The 24915-nt window shown below is 41.0% G+C and overlaps 2 protein-coding genes across 5 annotated transcripts in view; one reads left to right on the forward strand and one right to left on the reverse strand.

Moving 5' to 3' along the window:
- Window positions 1–8076, forward strand: part of CC2D1B (coiled-coil and C2 domain containing 1B) — a 133817-nt gene extending 125741 nt beyond the window's left edge. Inside the window, exon 27 of one of the 4 annotated variants that reach the window (XR_012160487.2) lies at window positions 5195–8076. The gene's annotated coding sequence lies outside the window, so the exon portion shown is untranslated. The remainder of the gene's footprint in view (window positions 1–5194) is intronic. The other 3 variants (XR_012160481.2, XR_012160483.2, XR_012160485.2) reach the window with 3 other exon arrangements.
- The window catches only part of ZFYVE9 (zinc finger FYVE-type containing 9), a 94767-nt gene that overhangs the window by 54807 nt on the left and 15045 nt on the right, over window positions 1–24915 (reverse strand). Inside the window, exon 2 of the mRNA XM_073357703.1 lies at window positions 13856–13960. The gene's annotated coding sequence lies outside the window, so the exon portion shown is untranslated. The remainder of the gene's footprint in view (window positions 1–13855; window positions 13961–24915) is intronic.

Raw genomic sequence — 24915 nt, forward strand, 5'->3', positions numbered from 1 at the left:
TAGCTTAGAGCACTGGGAGCACGGCTCCCAGCGCTGGGGCACTGTTTACACTGGCGCTTTACAGCGCTGTAACTTGCTGCGCTCAGGGGGGTGTTTTTTCACACCCCTGAGCAAGAAAGTTGCAGCGCTGTAAAGTGCCAGTGTAGCCATAGCCTAAGTCAAACAAAAATGATTAGGGGTCTGAAACACATGACTTATGAGGAGAGGCTGAGGGAACTAGGATTGTTTAGTCTATGGAAGAGAAGAATGAGGGGAGATTTGATAGCTGCTTTTAACTACCTGAAAGGTGGATCCAAAGAGGATGGATCTAGACTATTCTCAGTGATAGCAGATGACAGAACGAGGAGTAATGGTCTCAAGTTGCAGTGGGGGAGGTTTAGGTTGGATATTAGGAAAAACTTTTTCACTAGGAGGGTGGTGAAACACTGGAATGCGTTACCTAGGGAGGTGGTGGAATCCCCTTCCTTAGAAGTTTTTAAGGTCAGGCTTGACAAAGCCCTGGCTGGGATGATTTAGTTGGGATTGGTCCTGCTCTGGGCAGGGGGTTGGACTAGATGGCCTCCAGAGGTCCCTTCCAATTCTGTTAGTCTAGGATTCTATGATTCTAAGTCAGCTGACATGAGCCAGTCGCAGGTATTTAACCGCAGTACAGACATACACATAGGGCATGAGAGTTAGATTCTGGCTTCACGCAGAACAGCCAGCTGCAAGGTTTAGGGTCTGTCCATGCTACAGATACAACTGAATCAGGGAACTAATTACATCAGGGTTGCAATCTGAAGTGATACTTCACCTTACCCATGCACCCTACCTTGTTTACACCAGGAAAATGCATAATGTTAGAAAATGTATTGACTAACACATTTTAACTAGCACAGTGTTAAACACAATTTTTCCTTTAGTGTGGACAAAGACTGTTGTGTTTAAACATATTAGCAGGTCAACCAGCAATAATGCAAAATTAAGGATGAGAAATTGAGCATTCAAACATGAGGATATGCAGATTTAAGGTTTTTAAGCTCAACCTTAACTTTGCCTCCTTGCGTTTATACCTTAACATCTGATTACAAATTATTTATCAATATATAATACAATGGAAATGTTTTATTTTTAAGTCTCAGTGATATCTACAAAACAAATCCATTTTAAAGAAAATCAGGTAAGTACTATTGAAGTTATGAATTGTATTAGGCCCCATCACAAGCTCATGTTAAAAAAACAGGGACCAGATTCACTGATGCGATCCAAAGGGGGTAGAGAGCAGCCTGATCTCACCTGGCATGGGGAAGTCCCCAACTGGCGTAGAGTGAGTGTAGCTACACCAACTCCCAACTTGGCAATTAACTGGGATGGGAGGGAACACAGAAACGACACTACTGCATTCCAAATATTTTATACTGGCAGATGGCTCCTTTGGGGGCTACAGTCAGCAGTGTACTTTAGAGCAGCCTAAAGTATTTCAGGGCCAGCACAGAACCAACTCCAGAGTCAGGGGGACACATCTGCTCCTTTGTGTCCCCCACCTCCACCCCAACTGTGCCCAGCAAAAACCTAAATATTTGCAAGCCATAATTAACTTGGGTTAGATGGCTATTTATATAGCAGCAAAATAAACTATTCAGGGTCAGGCATTAACTCTAATTATGTTTTCTCTCCTTAGTTTCTCAATGAGAAAACTGTACTTAAAACTGACACAGAATCCAGAGAACAGTCCTCTCCAGATTATGATATAGTGAAATGTGGAGACTATACTACTGGGTGGGTTGACTCTAAAAAAATTTAAATAAAAATTCAGCAAAATCTCAATTCATGCAAAACCACTACATCAAAATGTGAAGTGGTCTTGATAGGAAATTCAAAGATAGGCTAGATCCCTGGCCTTAGCCCTCCCAAATCTGCCCAGGGGTATTGTACTGTGTCTGGTACTGGGTATAAGATCATCCACTGTTGCAAGGCATACAGCTAGATGACTAACAATATCATTTACAATCACCAGGCATACAGGCAACAAGCTGAGTGATTTACAGAATAGCACCTTTAAGTGAAGCTTTGCTTTCAAGAGTTTGAGAAAAGTTCAGCATTTTTCATTTGGTACCATATGGCTTTCTCCAAGCATCTAAAGTCTACTGTACGGATTTAGAGATTTTCTAAAATGCCAGGTTTACATAGCAGACTGGGACAGCTTGTATTCATGGGTCCCTACAGACACTTAATGCAAATCAGCGGATTATTAGGCTGCCAGGCACACCTAAGTCCATGCACTCAAAAGCCTTCATAACATTTTTCATTCAAATAAATTATTGCAGTATACAGCATTTGCATTTTTTAAATTAGCTGTTTCTCCCCTAAATACACAAAACACTAAATTAGTGCACTTTAGAAACAAAACAGCCTGCAAAGCTTTAGTGGTTCTCTTGCATCTTTTCCTCCCTCTCATTTTGATGCCTTCACTCAGAGCACCCCACCAAACTCTCGAAACACCTACCTTTACCACCAAAACACCACCTTCTTAATACTTATTCCTCCTTAAAAATAGGCTTCTTCCACAAAGCCTTCTAAAGATGATCAACCAAAATTAACTCAACTACATCAAGTTTGTTATTTTATTCAAAGTATTATACTGTACATTTCACATCTACACTGTTTGTATTTAATTTAGAATTTTGGCAAGGGCCCAATCTGGCAAACAGTTACACACCTGAGAATAGTTACTTCCTCGGCAAAGTCCCACTGAGGTCAATTAGATTCTGCCCAAAAGTACTGTGCACTCGTAGGATTGAGCAGTTTGAAAAGCATCAGACAGGATTCCTGTGCTCAGTAACAATGTGAACCACGATGCTGTTTGAAACCACTCCATTCAAATTTTTTTCTGCTTCTTAAAACATAAAAAGGGCATCCATAAAGGAATTCTCTAGCATAAATATATAAACTTTTTTGTAAGACCATTCAAGTGAACTGAACGACAAGCACTGATTTTTGTAATTAGAGATACCAACAATCATTGACCTACTGGTTTTTGAGGTGGAAGGAAGAAGACATACACAACACTGATTACATGGCTTTGAAAACATTTTTGAAGAGTGAAACATCTCTTTAAGTTTCTGTAAAGAATGCCACATGCAGAAAAAAGTTTCTGGCTTAAGAAAAAATCAAATCTGATCACTCATTCAGGTCATTTTTCAGTACAGAGTACATTTTTCGGGCTCATCTTAAGATTCCTGAAAACAGGAGTTTAGTATGCGCTCAAATATATCTGCATTGGTATAATTAAGATTTAAATTAGATTATTTTTCCCTCCCTAATCATGCCTGAGTTTTGCCCATCACATGATTTATATCGGCTGAAGTGACAGCAAAGAACAAGCTGAAGAACAAGGTCACACAACTAAAGAAAGCAATTAACTTTAAATGGCACTGTTTTTATTGATTTTAGTCTCTCTCAAATAGCAGGTGTTTTACAAATGTTACAAAACAATATCCAATACAAAATTTTACATCTTCAGCAAATGCATGGAACTGTCTATACATCAATAATAAATCAAGCCCACAAAACGACTACTCCTAACACTTTATATCCACTACCCTGAAAGTCTTACACAACACAGTACAGTTAATGTTTTAAAATAATTACTTTATAAACTTTATGGAAAAAATCTGTATATTTTAATATTTTTAATGGGAAACTGCTGATTTAAATTTGGTCCATCCTAAGACAAATAGAAATGTTTCCACATTTCCCCTCCATAAATCCAAATGCAAAGAGTTGTTTGTAAACAAATACACATTCTACTAAGAAGTCTGAAGCCCAAAATGACTTGAAGCACTAAGAACCAGCCACTGAAATTGAATATACAAAAATGAATCTGACTTCATTGATTTTCATTGTCCATGCTGAAATATACAAAGTAAACAAAGAGCATCAGAAGAGACAAGCACACTGAAACATTGTAATTATTTCACTTAATAATCCAAGGTAGTATTAGTATCAAGTATTAAAAATGTGTTTCTTTTCAACAGTTAGTTAAACTGACGCAGTCCCTTTAAATAAGCTAACTGATGCCTATCCCTAGCCGCTATTTACCAGAAAAAGTCTGCTGGAAATGCTGAAGTATAAAATCAGCAATTATTATTTATAAAACAAATGACCCATTTCTTCCCATCTCCCTTCAAGAAAAAAAAAAAAAAGAGCCAAAACCACAGCTAGTGCCCTTAATGCCCTTTTCTTGACACAGGAGGAGGCTTAGTGTTTATATAAACAATGGATGCCCATGCTTCTCTTTCCCCAATGCCCTGTCCAAATCTCCCAAAATATCGGAGCCTGCCTGGGATTGAATATTTCTCTCCTGCATGGCCAGGGATTAAGGACTGGAAGTAAAAACACACAAGGGTCTAATATAGCATGCTACAATGATCTGGCAGCTATGGTCTCCGTGGTTTAGAATTGTAGTTTAATAAAAAAAAATCTTTTCCCTTAAACTAAACCCACTTCATAAACAAACAGAAACATACACCTTTGTTGCTTGCTGACTGCCTCGCACCCAATTAATGGGAATGCGTACCAGGGTCAGAATTTAAGTGGAGTTGGTTTTTCCCCCTCATCCCCTATTTTAGAGGATAATATAACATTTAAGAAGATCATTCATAACTGTAGAGCAGTTCTGGACTGCTGATCATATGATTTCCGTGTAGTGCCCCATGGCAACAAAGACCCATACCTTTATGAATATTTATAGGATTTGAGGAAAAAGACAGGGAAGACACAACTCTCTTTAGAAAACTGAGGCCGAAACAAGACTAAGGAAGAGAAGACCCCCAACAACATTTTTAACCTAGTTGTTCCAGAAAAAGGACTCTTTGCTCAATCTTGCAAATCCTTAGTCATGTAAGCAATCCCACTGAGCTCAATGGGACTACTTACATGAGTAGTCAGTATTTGTGCAAATGAGGACTGGAAGGATAGATCCTTATGTTGCTAGATAGCACCTTATTGTTTCCTTTAGTAAATAACAGTATCCTAGCTCATATTAAACAAAGTGGATCCGGCCAATGGGGTAACTGCCGTATGTTCAGCTACATGTTTCCATTAAAATCGAAGTGAGTTATGTGACTAAGTCACTGTACTTTTTTTTTTTAATTTATTGCAGTATAACGTTTTCCCCGTCTTTGTTTACCTGGTTTTCTTTTCCACCTTATAGGCCATCCTGATATTTGAAAGAGTTGGTATAACCTGATTAAGATGATTAATAACTGCACCTTACTGCACCCTGAGATGACTTATTGAGAGCACAATTGAATTCCAAGGCAGTCTTGCCATCAATTTTGTGGACTTTCAAAAGGCATTCGATAGCGTAAACAGAGAAACAATGTGGAAAATTGTGGAACAATCTGGAATTCCAACAAAATTAATTAACATTGTGAAGGCATTCTACACCAACTCAAAATGCTGCATTAAAATGGAAAATGGATTGAGTAAGCCATTCAGCATCAAGACAGGTATAAGGCAGTGGTGCGTACTGTCTCCTTTTTTGTTTATGCTACTCATGGACCAAAACAATGCGACAGTGATACATATGGCCTAAAATGGAACAATTCAAGGCTATTTGATCTAGACTTTGCTGACGACATCGCTCTTATTAGTGAAGATGCCAATGGACTACAAAAATGTACAAACCAAGTAAAAGTAGTAATGGAGAAGACAGGTTTGAGATATAATGTAAAGTCATGTTAATGGGGACTATAGGGACAGAAATCAAAATTGAAGAAGAGAAATTGGAGGAGGTGGACAATTTTACATATCTTGGAAGTACCATCAACCAAGATGATACTAGTTCTGAGGAAATAAGAAGAAGAATCAGGAAGGCAAATGCTGCATTTGGAAGACTCAGAAACATCTGGCAACTCAAAAACATATCCCTGAAGACAAAACTGAACGTGTACAAAGCAATTGTTATCGTCATCACAACATATAGCAGTGTGACATGGCAACTTACCAAGAAAGATACACAAAAGCTGGATGCATTTCATCACAAATGTCAGAGAAGAATATTGGGAATAACATATAGAGATAGGAAGATGAATGAAGGCACCCTCTCACAAATAATCTACAAAAGAAGACATCAGTGGCTGGGACACATACGGAGAATGGAAAAATAAATCTTACCAAATACCACCGTTGAATGGAAGCCAGAAAACGCAAGAAAGAGAGGAAGACCGCCAATAACAGGGAAACGAACAGTTCTGAGTGGCATCAAGCACCTCAACATGAAATGGGAAGATTTGGAGAGAAGGACAGTTGACAGGCAAGAATGGCAAATGTGGGTAGCCCAATATGCAGCAAAGCACAGGATGGACTAAGGTCTAAGGTAAGGATTGTCACTGAATCAGTAGGGCAGGGTTTTCTGGCTCAAAGCTGGTTCTTTCAATCATTATTTTGAAGAGAGCAGAAACTTAAATGTTTTAACCAGAATAATCTTCAATAGCTCAACAGAGATGCATTTTATTTGTTGATGAAAAAGTATAATAAATCAAGACTGAACAACAAACTGAATTCAATGACCATTGCATTGAAGAAAGGACAGTTTACTGAGTCACTGAAAAGCAGAGCTGATATTCCAGAAACAGCTCAGAAAGTCCACTGTGTAAAAATATAGCAAGAATAACTAATTATAAGCAATGTATTATGAAGTAGCAAGAAATGCAGCTAAAAACACAACATTTTTACTTTTTGCATCCAGGTAGTCATCAACGTTTGTGCCTGTCAATTTCTGAACCACCAAATGCTGGGCCTCTCTTTCAGCCAACCTTATGTTTCTTTTTGTTGTCTTTCTTCCTCACTTTATGAACTGATTTAGGCTAAATTTGAATTGTGGTGCTTATGAAAGTATTATTGATTACAATGGCCAAAGCCAGGCACACTGCTTAAAGAGAGCTTTGTGAATAATCCCCCCGAATATACCTCAATTTCTGGCCAATAACACTTAATATTCCAGTCCTGGGTTTCTCCTGGCTGAAGACTGTTACATAGGTGATGGTTTTGTGATGTAGGCTGAGACCACCAAATCACTTATTTTTGACAGTGTAAAGCTAATGAAATAATGTTTTATGTCAATTAGAAAACTTCCAGTCACACCACTGGGTCATGTTTTTTTGTATAAACAAATAAAAAACCAGCATGTTTTATTTATCAACTTACCAAATGTTTGTATCATGGCATGCATTACTCAGCATCTACAAGGCTTCTCTACTCTTTAGAGCTTATGAACGCTCAGGTATAAACAAACAGTGTGGCAGACTGAAGAGATCTCCAATATTTACAGATCATATATAAATGTTCACTCTGTCATGGCACCCAAGCCCAAGTCCATCTCTATGCTATTTCAAATCTAAATCTTCCTTGAAGAAGAGAGGCTAATCTGTCTGTCTATGAAAATTGAATATTCTGAATACCATAAAGAATTGTGCAACTTGACCCAAAAATGCAACAAAACAATGAACGCTTACAACTATTTACAGATTAAGTTGCCTGCACAAAAATGTTTATATATGATGGTTTATATATGATGTTGTGACCCAGGAACCAATTAGTGCCTGGCAAGTGGCACAGAGGAGGTCCATACAGGTCACAGGAATCTCCTGAGTCTATGTGCATTTTATTTCACCTATGAATGTCATGTGAGGCCTCAAATAAAAAGGTGTCACCCCAGTCAGCAGCATCATTGTGAAATGCATGTACAGATGTCGTGTAAGGAGTTATGTATAAACACTGAAAATTATAAGGTCTGTGTCTAAGGACTGGTCACCAGCAAAAGTGAAAAACAGGTATCTTGTCACACAAGAATTAACTAGCTGGGTGTTTCTATGTGAATTACATATTGTAGAGTTCACAATAGATCTCCTGTCACCAGTCTGAACTGAATGCAAATGAAGGAGTGGGGACTTCAGAAAGAAACTAACAGGAGCAGAAAAATAGTGGGGTGAGGGAAGAGACCCAATCCAGAGGTACACATCAGAGGCTTGCTACACTAAATCTGGGGGACAGACACCCTTCCACTCTTCTCTGAAGAAGTAAAAGGACAGCAATTTTGCTTCATGAAAAAGGGGTCTCAACTGGGCTTGATTGAAAATGCTGGAGTGAAATTTGAGTGAGATAAACTTCTTTAGACAGGAAGTTAATCTGTTTGATAAATTTAGTCTCTAGAAAGCACCTTCTGTTTTTGTTTTATACGCAACCATTTTTTTCCAATAATATTCTTACTTCCTATCACTTGATTCTCTGTTTTTTGATAATAAACTTATTCTTGTTTTCATAGTAACCATACCTAAGTGCTGTGGTGTTAAGCAAAGTACTGTTCCTGAGTTGACTCTTACAAGCTGGTGCATACTATTCCTTTGGGAACAGCAGGCCTGGTAATTCAGTGATTGTTCACTAGATAAGTAGAGAGGGTCTCCCACTGACATAGCGCAGCATGGACAGCGCTTAAGTCGATGTAACTTACATCGCTCAGGGGGGCTGTCTTTTTCTCACCCCTGAGTGACTTAAGTTACACCAATTTAAGTGGTAGCGTAGACCAGCCCTGAGGGGTTGCCGTATGCCTATTGCTACCTGTACAGAAAGAGTGAGGCCTGGAACATAGTGCTTGTATTGCCAGAGACTGGTGGGTTCAGGGAGCTGATCCACAGCAGGCGTAGACAAGACTGCTTCATGCTAAAGGAAGGTAGTAGTGAGGTGCCTCACAACCCTGGGTACCTCGGGGGAGCATCACAGATGTGTATATATAAGTAATGCGCCAATTACCATATGCATAAGACAAACATACATTGACTGTCAGAAAAACAAAAAAAAACAAAAATTCTTCATACTTCCCTAGAGTCTAGAGTCAGGGGCTTGCCTGATTTCATGTGGCCTAGGGTGGCCAAATCTCAGAGGTATGTAACTGAGAATCGAGCCAAATTGTTGTTCTTCTGTTAGCTGGGGGAGCTGCAGATTTTGGATATATTCCTCTAGTAACTGATTATCAGGGTATCCTCCTCTAAATACAAGCACTGGTAGAATTTGGAGAATTGTTTGTTAACGGTTTTTTGATCAGTATCTGGCCCTGACTAGAGCAAACTGAGGGGATTTTAGCTTTTAGTGAATTCACTCTAAGTCTATGCACTAATAGTTTCCCAGACTGTCTGTTTTAGGCTATGCTTATACTATACACCACCATCAGTGGTGCGTAGTGTACATGTAGCAACACACCACAGTGAAAAGCGCACAGTGTCCACATTATAGTGTGTAGCTACACCCATCAGTGAAAGCTCTGGCAAGAGGGGAAGCAGCGGGGAAAGGCTTCAGCAGCTCCTTCCTGCTAGAGCCTTTCACTGCAAAGGAGAAAGGCTAGACAGTGGGAGGGCATGGGGAAAGGCTGAGCAACAGGGAGGCAGCAGGACACTACACCCTACAGCTGCGGGAGCTGCCAGAACCTGCCTCACACCTCTCAGAGCCTTTCCCTGCTGCTGGAGTTTTTCCCTGTGACAGGGGATTTCAGCAGCAGGCAGCTGTCAGAGTCTTTCCCTGCTGCAGAGAAAGGGTGCAAGAGTAGGGAGCTGGCACAGCCTTTCCCACTGGTGGAGTTTTTGCCTGAGGTGGGGGAGGGCTCCAGCAGTGGGGAGCTGCTGGAGCCTTTCACCACTGCTTCTCCCCCGCCAAAGCCTTTCCCTGCTGCCAGAGTCTTTTCCTGCCATAGGAAAAAGGCTTCAGCAGCAGGGCACTACATTGCTAAAAGTAGCAGTGTAGACAGGGAGGCACAGGTTGGTTGAGTAGAGAGCAGTATAGTGTATGTACTCAAGTACGTGCCCGCACCCTTCAGGCATGTCTTTACTTGCCTATGCCCCACTTCATAGTCTACACTACTATTTATACCTGTGCTAGGGAGGCTACCTGGGTAGGAACACTGCATGCTGCACAAAGAAGCATGCAGTGCAGACGCAGCCTTAGTCTATACAAAGCAAATTCAGCCTGAGCTAAGGTTAATTTATTAATATCATATCTGAGATTTGCCACCTTGAAGTGTTTATCTGAAGAGGGGGAATCAGCCTTTCCATTAAATTCACCAGCTCAGCCTGCATGTGTGTCTTTTAATGGGAGAAGTAGGATGTTATCGTGCACCTTAACTATATCTTGAAAGTGTCCCACAAGAACACTCAGGAAATTAAGGGGTTGTCATCAGTCTCAAAGAAAACTTTTATTTCATCCTCCACAAACTTTTTAAATTGTGTGTTTAGTAGTAAAGAGTTTAACTGCCATCTCCTGGTAGCCCGTAGTTTTTCATTAGATAAGAGCTGCAACGCCCCAGGGGCTGATCAGAAATCATAATTACTTTTATTTTGTTAACAACAGAGCTGACCAAGACACCCACTACCAAAAAATAACGGATCAGTGAGTGTGTGGAACACGGGGGTGAGAAAAAGGTGTAGGGTGCTGTAGCCTCCATATGTCCTTTAAACCCAATTCCTCCCTCTGGGCAACACTGGTGTGGCCAGCAGAGGATTGAGCACACTGGAGGTGTCCTTGATCTGTCCAAAAGCAGGTCTAACACTTCAGTGAAGTCCCTCGCCACAATAAAATTTTCTAGGGAGGAGTCAATCTAGAAAATAATTGATTGAAAAAGGAGGAATCATCTTTGTTGGGGCGTAGACTTTTACAAGAGTGTCTGTAAAATCAGACATATGCACTTTAACCATTAGGAGTCTTCCCTCCATGTCGAGCAGTTGATGGGATTTGTGTGTGCTGGTTTTTTGGGGGGTTTTTTTTGTTTTTTTTTTTTTTGGGGGGGGGGGGGGGGAGGGTTCTTAATAGAACTGACACTCCTCTAGACTTGGCCAAGTAATTACTAAAATGCCATCAACAATCCTGCCTTTTTTCAACTTTTCAGCCTCAGACTCAATTAGGTGGGTTTCCTGGAGGAGTATTATATTAACTTTCAATTTTAAATGAGATATAACTTTTTTTTTTTAAGAGGGTTACCAATGCCTTTTATATCCCAAGAAACATGTAAGTAGATTAGCCATAGGTACTCACAAGGGGAAGCAACCCCACATACATCTTATGCTGTGCCCATCAAGACTCAAGAGGTACAGGTAGGGTGAGAAGAATCCAAGATGAAGGGTATTTAAGGGCATTCATAAGACGTTTAGATGAAGAGAAGGGAGAAAAGATGATAGAGTAGCAAGAGGTTAAGTGCTGAGTAAGAGAATTTAGAGGAGGTAGGGCGGGTGGCTGTAAGAAAAACAAAGGTGTGCGAGAGCAACACTCTCGAGTCAGAGTGAGACAAAAAAGTCCGTTAGAGAGGGGCAGCCCAAATGAACAAATCCCTCTGACCCACACTGAATGCAAAATAAATAAATATTCCTGAGGTCCTTCCCTCAGCATTGCAAAAGGTGGTGGTGGGGGTGTGAACATGCCTGAATACGCTTTAAATAGTATTTCTGAGCTAAAATAACATAACTATGCATTGAAGGTTAGAATCCTACAAGACAGATATCTGCTTGGGGGTCCACTAGAAAAAAAGAGGGCAGGTGGGAAAGAAGAACAACCAATCCAAAACACCTCCTATAGACAAGTGGATCTAAAATCCAGTGTATGGCCCTTTGATAGCTGGCTACTTAAAGGTCAATAAGAACTGAAATACTGCTCTCATCTCTTGGTATATCACCTGACATTACCATCTGCAATTTAAACTAAATACAATACTAGTATGCTGTTCTTAAAACACTATCAGTAAGATGAGACAGCAACCCCTACCACCACCATCCTGAACCACAAAACCAGTAAAACAAAACCCCATAACAATTCAAAATGGAAGTCGGGAAAACCAGATTGATAGCTGACCAACCCCAGTTTGTTAGGCAAATCAATCACCCTGGGTGTCCCAGTGAGAGGACAGGATACAGCTACAGTCTCCTCTGGAGCCAAGCTGGTCGAGGCTCTTGCCCAGCAGGATGTGGTATGTTGATCTGAGTCTAAGTGTCCAGTGGCTTCACCTGGCTTGACATACAGGCAAGATTGGTTCCTTACTGTACTGAACAGGCTTTTTTCCAACGATGGCCTAGCTGTAGTCAGGAAAAATCATTTTATGCCCCTTCCACATCAGGTTTCCTTTTTCAAGGATGGATTCTTTCACATTGTATTTTAGGAATTTTAATATAAACACCATGGGTTTCGCATTAGTTGTGGGCTTAGGTACTAAGGGCTTGAGCAGTGGGCACTTTCTATGTCCAGATCCGCATCAGGGAGAAAGGAAAGGATCTCAAGTAGAGGCTTAGAAAAAAATTTACTGGCCTGTCCTTTTCCAATTCCAAAGGGAACACAACCACTCTCAAATTATTTCTTCTGGATTGGCTCTCCAGATGGTTGATTCTACTTTATACCTTTGGGATCACACTTAGTGGTTGGTCTGTAGTGATCTCTATGAGCCCATACGGTCTTCTAAAGTAGAGACTCTAGTTTCACCTTCCCCAATCCTGGAGGATAGCCCACCCTTGCACACTGATCTGGTGTGCTGTAGGATGAACCACCCAGAGACAAAAACTGTGGCTTTAGAACAGCGGATGTTGGTGGACTTTAGTGGGATTGAGCAGGAGCTCCAGATCTAAGCAACCATTTTTGCCTCCCGGCTCCCTGAAGATCCATATTTAACAAGAATATTTTAAAGCACTGCCTTTTTTATTCCTCTGTAACTTACATAGTAAGCTGATTTATATCATGATATTAAAATAATTTATATTAATATACTATGTGGATGACACTTTTATTCCAACTTCTCAAAAAAGTCTCAGAATGAATTTTATATGGCAGTTACCTAGTCTGGGGGGAGTGTGTTGATGAAAATGGTGACAGAACTTTACTTATGGAAAGCAACATCACCACTTTGGACTTACATAGTATTTTTGATCTTCAAAGGGCTTTATGGGCACTGACACCTTACTATACCTGTATAAGGAAGGTATGTAAATGTTGTTATCCACGTTTAACAGATGGGAAAATAAGGCAATCTGATGAGAGGTCTTGCCTAAAAACCCAATATAAAAGGACCAGCATAAGAATACAGGAATTCTTGTCTCCCCCTCCTGTGCTCAGACCATTCCTTCTCAGTGATTAATTGTGAACATATAAATTTCACTAAACTTTACCAGACAATACTAGAATGATTTACAATAGACCTTATAACAAATATAACTGGAACATTCCTGAGGTGAAAATTGCAATGTCTGTGATCAGATGAAAAAATATATATATATAAGTTGCTCTTTTATCCTGTCTGTTTCAGATTCCAGGCACTGTCATTGTTTGACAGCATGATTACAGGGGATTGCACATCAACTCAGGTAAGTAATGTGTTAGATCCAATGCTCCTGAGGACTTGCTTCAACCCCTAGCAGTGCTGGTCAAGTCTGCACTCTATTCCAGCACACAGTAGTGACCTTTTTAATTTTCTCCTGGGAAGAAGGAGGAGTCAAGCACTTCAAGCGTAATGAATAGCTTGTTAAGAGAGCTAAGCAACAGATATGTCTGTCCCTGATGATGAAATCTGCCCTCAGCACAGCCTGAGGGAGACAGATTTGGGGCTGCGAAAAAAAACAACAAACCCTTATTCTAAAATAAACAATCCCAATAAAAAGAAAAGGAAAATGCAAGTCAGAAATAATTAAATCATCTAGTTCACACAACCGAGTTTGTACCCCATATAGATTCTTAATTCATTTTAAAGTAATCTATTTCTTGTTCATAATCTACATACTATCTAATAACAGTATTAACAAAGCATAGCATTATATAATAACTGTATTAACAACAGCGCTTACTTGCTTCTTACCTTTTTATCTTATACATGTGCTAAGAAACCGATGACCCTGTGCCTATTCATGAGGACTGCTGCACGATCAGCCAGTTCTGCTGAATCAGTACGTCCTATTTGATTCTGAAAAGAAAAAATAAAAGCAGACTTTAAGATTGGTAATTCTGTCATGAACCATGTTTTCGCACTACAGGAAGTTTGTTGCAGCTAGCACAAGCACATTCAGCAAATGCTGCAAATCTCCAAATGATTTAGTTTGTATTTGCAGCTTTTAATTCAGGGATCTATGCGCTTTGTAGGGCAGCAGCAGAAATATTCTGACTGAAGAGACCAGTGGTAAAGGATATGTTGCTACCTGCTTACAATTATTTTTCTTTTAAAAAGGCCTATAGAATGAAGCACCAACTGCAGTTGTCCTTGTATCCTTGATGCCCTTGACGGTAATGCCAATTTATGGACCTACTATAAAGTTAATTACTTTATATTACATTAAGCTTTCCGAGAATGAAAGCTAGTAGATTTGATACTTAACAACTCATGACTCTCACACTCAGAATTCTTGAAACTCCACCCAATGGCTTCCTGCTGATTTCTTTACTGCCAAACAACTGCTTTTATGCCAAATTATTCCTACAATCCCAGTCTCTCTCAATTTCCTAAAGGGAACATGCCACAACATGGCATTACCCCTTAACAGTGGGGGTCATGTAACAGGACAAGCATCCCTAGAAAAAGTATTTTACTCTGCTGAATAGAACATCTTCGATAGTATCCTGTTTTCATTTTCATGTGGCTGCAGGTAGTAGTAAACACAAGCGTATGACCTATCTGTGCACACTGGGAGCACAACCAGTCGTGCATCACCAACTGCCAAGACGAGCCTCAAATAGAACAAGGACTCAATTAAACTAAACTCATATTTTAAAGTGTGTTGACATTGTTTCTAATGCATTTCAATTGCCTAACATGTAATATGTTTATTAATGCTTTGACACAGCTTGAAAAGATTCTTACAAAACTCCAGTGAAATGGAAAGAGCTTAAAAAAAATATTACTCTCCATGGACCAATACAATGTTCAGTGTTGCAGTACTATTTTCCCAGGGTTGTTTATTGTTCTCTTCAGAAATATGCCACAATAGTAATTCCAGGAAGCTAATGAATTGAACAGTTGCAAACACAACAGTGGTGTTTAAAAGGCTGGAATAAAATCACACAGCATCATACGCTGGTAGTACCATTCCTGCATGCTAACTGTACTACAGCACTTCCAGGCATATTCATGCCTCCTTAAGTTAAGGAGACAGTCAAAAACTCGTGGAAAGAGAAATGAACTTCTATTCTGTGTTATCACTTGATATGTAAATTGGCAATAATACACATACGGAAGTGAGGGTGTGGGCGAATTCCATGAGCATGAAAGGTTCTCTGCAGACAGATGAGGTACAGATATCAGTGCAAGCTTCCCCACTACACTACCATGGCCCCTCCCTGACCTGAAGGGATCACCCTGTAGATGGCGAAAGGATAGTTCAGCCTCCATGGCCCAGTCAATTCTTGGTCTCTCTGCTGAGATTTTGAAAAGTGGGACCCACTTAATAACAATTCTGTTCATGCTATGTGTCAACCAAACCCTGGTCACCAAATGCATTTCACATGGGCCACCAAACTACTATCTGATAGCAACAGATTTTGATCACTACCAATCAGAACTGGATTAGAACCAACAACCTATAAGTGAAAAAATATATATATTCTGTTACCAATCCCCTGAAGCAAACAAGTCTCCCACAGAGGAAATATTTGGGGCATGCAGGGCAATAGCTATAAGAATAAAATGTGAAAACAGTAAAACTAATCTACTTTCTTTGGTCCCTTTTCCTGTGTACCAAATTTAACTTTTTCCTAATTGTTCAACCTGGAGAAGGAAACACAACCAAAGGATTGCCACCAGCCTTCAAAGAAAATTCTTAGAATATTACCCTGGAGTCCAAAATGCTCCTTTGTTTACACCACACACACTGGAACATCCACAAAGGTCAACCCAAAAATCAGTGCACATTTACAAATATAAATGCAATTTATTTATATAGAGAGAGCCATTTCAGAAAACAGATAAAAATGTAGGGTTTTTTTCTGCTTTTATTTTTTAAAAGAGAAAAAATGAGGATAATAAAAAAGGATCTCTTCTAATAGAGAGAGTTAAAGGGGAAACAGATTAAAATAAAATCACAGATAATATTCACTAGCTTTAATGGTCAATGCTCTTAAGTTCTGCACGAATATCAACCTCTGCTTAGAAGGGACACCATCAGCTGCAAGGAGTGGGAGAATAATACTTCCATCTCAGAATGGTGTGCCTAGTAAAACCCAAGATCACTATAACTGAAAAAGAAGGAAAAAACCTCAAAGTTCCAGTTTGTTTACTTTGAGCATTTTAAGGCACGTTCACTGATTTGCTAATGACCGGATGCATTTTGTCTCCTGCACTACTACGATAGGAGTCTGTGACAATAAGCACCCCTGTATTCACACCCTATCCACAATTGTAATAATCTTTGTACAAAATATGCCTTGTGAGATATCATTTGAAAACTAACTCCTCACTGGTCAATAACATCATGGTGAAATGTATGTAGCAACATTATATGTAAAGTTATGAAATACCCCTTTATGATGTTATTAGCACATGTTCAAAACCACACACCCTGCCTAGGCAAAAGTTGTTGAACAGGTCTATCCTAAACAAAGGAATGTATGTTTTACCTCAATTTATATATAAGTAGTAAACAGGGGCCTCGAGACAGCAGGGGGAGTAGATGAAAGGAGACTCAGGCCTTTTCTACACTACAGAGTTTTGACATGCCGACAATCAGAAAGTGCTATAGCAACATTGCTACTGCATGTTCACACTATGCTCCCTCTGTCAGCAGAGTGTGTCCACAGTTGGTACTCTAGCATCAACAGTAAGAGCAGTGCACTGTTGGTAGCTATCCCACTATACTACTTGCCACCTTCTGCCACTAGGACTTGTGGGAAGGCGGAGTGGATCACAGCACATCATGGGTGTGGGCTCAATGTCCCATGATGTACTGTTTTCCACCCCAGCATTCTATGGGCTCCCGACAGCATTTTACAGCATTTTTCAATGACCCCAATATACTGTGTGCCCGCCATCTCCGTCTGAAAGGATGGATCCTGCACTGCTCTCTAATGTTGTGGTCACTTTTCTTAACATATCACAGATGGTAATACAGTTAATCATGAGGTACCTATCTAAAGAGGAATCAGAGGTGCTGGACCCGCTATGTGCCATGGAAAGAAACAACACCGGATTACTTTTGGCATTCACAGAGCAGCTGCACATGGTGGACTGTCGATTTTGGGCACGGGAAACAAGCACTAAGTGGTGGGATCACATCGTTATGGAGGTCTGGGATGATAAGCAGTGGCTGCAGAACTTTCAGATGCGGAAAGCCACCTTCCTGGAACTGTGTGCAGAGCTCGCCCCAGCACTGCTTCGCGAAGACACCAAAATGAGAGCTGCCCTCTCGGTGGAGAAGAATATGGCAATCACAGTTTGGAAACTGGTGACTCCAGAATGCTACTGCTTGGTCGCAAATCAGTTCGGAGTTGGGAAGTCCACCCTTGGGGCTGCGTTAATGCAAGTGTGCTGGGCCATTAATTTCATGCTGCTACGAAGACCATGACTCTTGGCAATGTGTGTAAAATATGCTAGCTTTGCGGAAGTGGGATTCCCTAACTGCAGCAGGGCAATAAATGGCACGTATATGCCAATTTTGGCACCAGACCATCTTGCAACGGAGTACATCAATAGAAAGGGGTACTTCTCTATGGTATTACAGGTGCTTGTGTATCACCACGAATATTTCACTGACATCAACACAGGGTGGTCAGGGAAGAGGAATGACGCACGCATCTTCAGGAACACCGATCTGTACAGAAAGCTGCAAGCAGGGACTTTCTTTCCAAACCAGAAGATTCCAGTGGGGGATGTGGAAATGTCCATAGTGATCCTTGGAGACCCAACCTGCCCCTTATTCCCAAGGCTTATGAAGCCTTACACCAGAAAGCTTGACAGCAATAAGGAGCGCTTCATCAGGCTCAGCAGGTGCAAAATCACCGCAGAATGTACGCTTGGCAGATTAAAGGGTCGCTGGCGCTGTCTTTTTGGCAGGTTAGACCTCAATGAGAAAAATATTCCCATGATCATAGCAGCCTGCTGTGCTCTACCATTTGTGAAGTCAAGGGGGAAAAGCGACCGCAGAGACAGAGCGTTGAGGTGGATCGCCCGGCTGCTGATTTTGAGCAGCCAGACCCCCCGGCTATTAGAGGGGCTCAATGTGGGGCTATTCAAATCAGGGATGCTTTGAAGCAGCATCTTGATAATGAGCCCCAGTAATGTGTCTTTCTGTAATTAATTGAACCAGGCATTGTTTACTTGCCACCTTAAATGACCCCTGTAATGATTCCTGCCTGAGCATTCACTATAGTCTGCAATTGTGGCGATTGCCACTGTGATTGGATTTCTGTTGCAACCACCCTGTGCAGGTCACAAATGAAGAATCACTGTCTTTGTAAGACTCAATTTTTATTAAACAACAATACACAGATTAACATTTCTTACAGGGGACATGACAGTGAGCAACAATCACTGAAGTGAGGATCTCAGAGCTGCGTGTAAGTCTAGCTGTCTTTATGGAAAATGTCCCGGGGTGGAGTGCAAGGGGTACTGACACAGACTGGAAATGTGAGAGGAATGTGGGAGGGCAAGGAATGCAGCTCTGCATGGACTGCAGTGAGAGTCGAGCACGTGTGTGTTCCACCTGCAGCGCAATCAGGGACCTCAGCATCTCTGTTTGGTCCTCCATGAGCTTTATTATCCACTCCTGACCCTGTCTCCTCTCCTGGCTATCCCTTTGTAGTTTCTTGTCTCTCTCCACACTTTGTGCTTGCTATCAACCTGATTTGACAATTGTAGCAATTCCCGAAACATGTCCTCCTTACTCCTCCTTGTTCACCTCCTTATCTGATGGAGGCACTCCAATGGTGTGTAGGAGCTGGCCCTCAAGGGCACATCTGCAGAAACAAAAGAAACAATACACACAGTCAGTATCACATGTGCACTCTCGGTCTTGAATCATAAAAGTTACATACACCTCTTTCTCACCTTCTGTTGGCAAGCATGCAGCATGGCGAGAGCACTAAACATGGTGAGTTTGGCCAGGGGTGGGAATGTGCAAGATGAGACAGGGTCTGGGTGGTTTCAGAAGGGGATCAGTACAAGCACATGGGGACACTATTCTTAATACTGGCACCATTTTCCACCGGTGGGGGCGATCGAAGCTGAACTCACACTACTGAAGGTAACCGAAGACGCAAGGGTGCATCTCCTGCATGCATGTGGCTTAAGACCTGCTTCGTATGCTGCTCGCCTGTGTGCTGCTTTTGTTCCTTCAGAAATAACTGCTGATTGGCGCAACAGTTTCCTACAATGGGGGAAGAAACAAAGCAGCTGTGCCAAGAGCCTTCGGCAGAGGATTGCAGAGTATTTGCAGGAAAGTTTCCTAGAGATCTCTATGGAGGCTTCCCGGGAGATCTCGGTGTGCATTAACAAACTTTTCCGCAGGGCCCCCATTGCGTAGCTGCACAGGGGAAGGCAAAGCAGATGCAAACAGTACCTAGTGTTGTTAAATTCAATCCCTTCTCTCACACGCACCATGTAACAAAATAAAGGACACCTTTACCTGATGTAATCGTGCATTATCAAAGAAAAAAAGAGTACTTACCGGGGGTCCCCTCTCTGCTTCAGGCACACCTGACCTGGACTGCTGGAACTGGCTAGCCCCTCTGGAATCAAAAAGAGGTCCCGGCTTGCCATGGCACCAAACAAGCCTATTGCCTATCTCACATCCTCCTCCAACTCGACCTCCTCATCCACCACTTCGTCCTCAGGGTTGACTCTGCTGGCCGCAGCCTCCAGTCCCCATGAAGTATCCACGGAGCTCTTGTGGGTGGAGGTGAGGTCGCCACAGAGGATGGTGTGCACTTCCTTGTAAAAGCAGCATGTTTTCGGCGCCACACCAGAGTGACGGTTGGCCTCCCTTGCCTTCTGGTACACCTGCCTCAGCTCCTTTATCTTAGCTCAGCACTGCTGCGTTTCCCCTTTGTGCCCCTTCTCATCCATGCCACAAGCAATCTGCTTGTAGATGTCAAAGTTCCTATGGCTGAATCGGAGCTGCGACTGCACAGCCTCCTGTCCCCACAGATCCAGCAAGTCCATTGTACTCCACTTGGGAGACTGTTTGCTCTGGAAAGCCGGCACAGTCAACTGGGAAGATGCAATGTGAGCTGTTCACACCAAGCAGACAGGAAGTGGAGTTAAAAAATTCCCAGGGCTTTAAAGGGAGAGGGGTCCATGTCTGCGTACCTGCCTGCAGGGTAGAAACTCCTTACGAGAGCGGTCATGATGGGCATTGTGGGACACTTGGGGCGACATAAGCAAGTGCAGTGTCTACACTGACACAGTGTCACTCTAACTTCGTTGCAAAAAGCTCCATACCACTCATCAAGGTGGTTTTATTATGTCAACGTACCAGGAGAGTTAAATCAGCAGGAGGAGCATAGTAGTGTGTACACATCTGCTGTTTTGTTGACGAATCCTGACTTGTCGACAAAACCGCATAGTATACACAAGGCCTAAGTCCCTTTCATGCTGTTCTGACAGCGTAAAGATGTCTTAAAATGGACATGAATTACATGTGCATCCACTTCAAGGCACCTGTATACTGCTAGATCAGTATAAAGTGGTGTTAGTATAAATAAGAATCAGGACCCAAAAAACCATACGTAGGCTTGGAAGGATTCAATTTTTAATCAGTACATGTCAATTTCACCATACACACACAGATCAATGAAAAAATATTTCCATTGATAATTATCGAAATTTACAGATAGGCAAAGAAAGAAAAATGCTGCTTGGGAACTAACTGTTTGAATTAAGGATATCTAGTTTGTATATTTTGACATGTGATGTTGACAGTTTGTATTTTAATGGTTACAAACCTTTACCTTTTTGAACTTCAGCATCTACTTCATTAAATAATTGTCTTACCCACACAATTTCCCATAACTGTGAAATTTTAAATTGACAAAAATTGGAAAAAAAATTGCTTGCAGCCATTAATTGCACACAACTGTGAAAATTTAAACCAATAAAAATATTTTTAAATGTTTAAAATAATAAATATTTGTTGAAATCATAAAAAAAATTTTAAAAAAATTCTGCCAGACTTTCCATACTTTGTAATTCTGGTGTCTTAATTTCCTTCTCTCCTCATTCTGGAACCACTGGTTGAAAATACCAGAGAGACTAACCAACATGAAATGCACGGTTTATCAACGATCAGTGATTAAAACACTTAAAGCTTTATCAGTTACATGAGTCACAGATGTTATAATAAAAATGGATGGTTTTGCTTAATAGGGACTGTGACCAAGTTCCTCCTCTGCCTCGGTGGGTCCTGTGCTTATTGGCGGATTTGCTCGCCTCAGAGGTTCACGGCAGCCCTCAGTTTGGCCACTTTCATGGCTCAAATCTGCCGTTCACTCAGTTAGCCTCATCACTGGCCAGCATGGGGAAAAGAAAGAAGAACAATCCCCGCAGTCTTTGCTGATCCACCTAGTGGATCGGGGAACAGGCCAGAGACCTTCCCCTCTGGTGGAACCCACAGTCCAGGTCAACTCCTCCAGTAACAAGTAGGGAGTTGGGGGGATGGGGGGAACACGGGCCTGCCCTCTACTCCGGGTTCCAGCTCAGGGCCCTGTGGATTGCAGTTGTCTACAGTGGCTCCTGTAACAGCTGCGTGACAGCTACAACTCCCTGGGCTACTTCCCCATGGCCTCCTCCCAACACTTTCTTTATTCTCACCACAGGAGAGATGATGTCTTCCTCCTGATATCTGGTAATGCTCGTACTTCTCAGTCTTCTAGTAGTACGCCTTCTCACTCTCAGCTTCTTGCTCCCAGCTCCTCACACACACACCACAAACTGAAGTGAGCTCCTTTTTTAAAAACCCTGGTGCCCTGCTTAGCCTGCCTGTCTTAATTGATTCTGGCTGCTTCTTTATCCAATCACAGAATATCAGAGTTGGAAGGGACCTCAGGAGATCATCTAGTCCAACCCCCTGCTCAAAGCAGGACTAATCCCCAATTATTTTTGCTCCAGATCCCTAAATTGGCTGCAGGTGTTCTAATCAGCCTGTCTGCCTTAATTGTTTCCAGAAAGTTCCTGATTGTTCTGGAACCTTCCCTGTTACCTTACCCAGGGAAAAGGGACCTACTTAACCTGGGGCTAATATATCTGCCTTCTAGCACTCTCTTGTAGCCATCTGGCCTGACCCTGTCACAGGACATAATTAGAAATGTTAAAATTAAACAATACTATAACCAGGGTAATGAATTTCAGGCCAGACATTTCAAATAAATGATATCAATTATGCCAATCACTTGAACGGTTCACCTGAATGATAATTATAAACACTTAGTGAGAGTTGGTTTGATCTGTGGTACCAGCATTCAGATAACTGATGGCCAAGAAGGCTAATAATTGGAATCAGAGTGTTTTACCTTTAGGTCACCAGTTCAAGGTTGCTAAAGACAAGGAGTTACTACTTCATTATGGTTCTTTGGTAGCCTATGAACTAGATGTCTTAGCCCCATTTCAAGTGGACATGTGCCTATATTACCAAAAAATCCAAAACTGTCAGCCTCAGTGGAAAGGCAAATTAATGAATGGAGTCTCCCTCTATATTTGGTTTCCCCAATCCAGCCTTGATATAACTGCGTGGTGAAACTTGTATTGATGGTACACAGGCTCTACCTATGCTCTGTGGATAAATAGAAGACTTCAGTTTTCAATGCTGTCAGTCTGTTGTCTTTCATGAGTAAAATTCACAATCAGAGAGTTATTAATCCGTTGCAGAGATAAAGAACAGGGCTGTTGCTATCTAGTGTATGCCAAACAAAAGTAACGGCAGGTTTAACAAAATGTCTTAGACATGTGACAGCAGTAATAGCTGCACCATACGCATTAAAATCTCTGCTGTGGCGAGGGACTTTAAACTACATCCTGAACATGGATTGGCATTTTAAAAATATTTTTATTGTCATTGAAAACCGGTAATCATGCGATTAGACAGAAAGGAAAAGGAATACTTTTAAAATTCTATCTATTACACAAACCTCTCCCTCTCCCCACACACATACACACACACACTCCCAAACAAAACCAACACTGGCACTTATTAAAGTAAGAGAAAAAAAATACTTAGCCTAAAAAAAACCATCAGGTAAAATATTAGTATTGCAGTATTAGTGTAGAAACCTCCAAAAGCACCTACCATCGCTCTGTATTTTAAGAAGAAATTAGTGTGTATGTTCTGGATGTAAAAAATTTTCTGTAAAATCATTGGAACCACATACCTCTATACTAGACATAACAGCCTTAGCATACAACTGAGACACTAAAAACACCCTCACATCATCAAAATACAATTATTTTTTAACCTTTATATTTCAAAACCCCCAACAATTTTTTAACCTTTTCCAGTCTTAATCTGTTGGAAAACAATGTAGAAAATTGGGATAGCAATGTTGTGTGTTGATCTGGAAGTGCCTGAGGGAAAAAAAAGTCTATGATCCCTTTCATCTGTCAAACTTTATCAGATATTCCCCCCCGTCCACAGATTAGGCTGGAGTCAATATCAGAAGAGTTGAGCCCATGGTTTCATCTTTTATTTGGGTTATGAAATACTTTATTAAGAGCAGTAAGTAGGGGATTAAATTCAGTTAATTTAAAAGAGATGAAAACTTTTCTAATGGTTCCTCCCCATCAACAGCATCAGAAATACCAAGTATCCTTGGATTTTTCATCTTCTAAAATTTTCCATTGCTCCTGCTACTCAATGTGGAGTAACCCAAGATTAGATAGTTGTGTTTCAGGTTTTCCACTGACCATGTGCAGTAGCCATTGTAACTTGTATTCTTTCTTCTCTTTGCCTATAAAAGATTAGCCAATGAACTTCTGTTCGTTCTGTTTAGTTCTATCTTTGTCTAAGTGATTTTGCAAAGGAAAGATGAATTCTCACTAAGGAGGAATGAAAGAACCTCTAGCTTTTCCACTGATATTTGCATTTTTCCTGTATATTTTTTTCCCCCATGCTGTTTTAAGGCTGCTATTTTCATTCTTGTCTCCTGCTGCGTCTCCAATAAGGAAAGACATTCACTCATGTCAGAGCAGCAGCAGAGTATACCTAACAACAGCCGCCTCAAAGAAACATTGTATATGGCTTCCCAGTCAAACCAGCAAGGGCAGAAGAAAAATAAAACAACACTTTCAATCCTTGTCTGATGGTAAAAGACACCTACTCTATGGCAATGCTTACAGTAGTGGACAAATCCTATTGCCCAACACTGCAGACAAACCCCTTTTCTATTTTAGAGGGAGGAAAATTTATTTTCTTGACACAGAAAATACTCAGGCCAAAAAACCTTCACATGTTCAGAATGCTGTGGAGGCAGGGCCTTCAGAACGCAGCGGGAGGGGAAAACTACATGCCGTTCTTATGCAACCTCTTTTGGCTAACAAAAGAGCAGTTTTGGTTGGCTCTGAAACCCAACCTATAGGCCTTGATATGATGTGATAAAGCTCTCTCCTAATACATTATGCAGTATAAATTCAAGCTAGCATTTCACATGTCCCAGTTTGAAATACTGTAACACAGAAATCTCATGTATTGTATATTTCATGCTTTTCTAATTTAAACTTGATTCATTCTTCTGAATTTAGTCATGGACCCATTCCATAGAACATGTAATTAATATAAGTTATATTTGGTTTGTTTTTTAAATCAGCAATTAGAGCATAATATAATTGACAGTAATTATTTCAAATTTGACACTAATCACAGAATTACAAAAACGTACTTCTGAAAGTCATCATGTCCACCCCCCTGGGCTGAGACAGGATCAAGAAAATCTAGACCATCCCTGACAGTA

Source organism: Lepidochelys kempii, chromosome 8 (genome assembly GCF_965140285.1).
Source record: "Lepidochelys kempii isolate rLepKem1 chromosome 8, rLepKem1.hap1, whole genome shotgun sequence".
In the NCBI taxonomy this organism is placed as follows: domain Eukaryota; kingdom Metazoa; phylum Chordata; order Testudines; family Cheloniidae; genus Lepidochelys; species Lepidochelys kempii.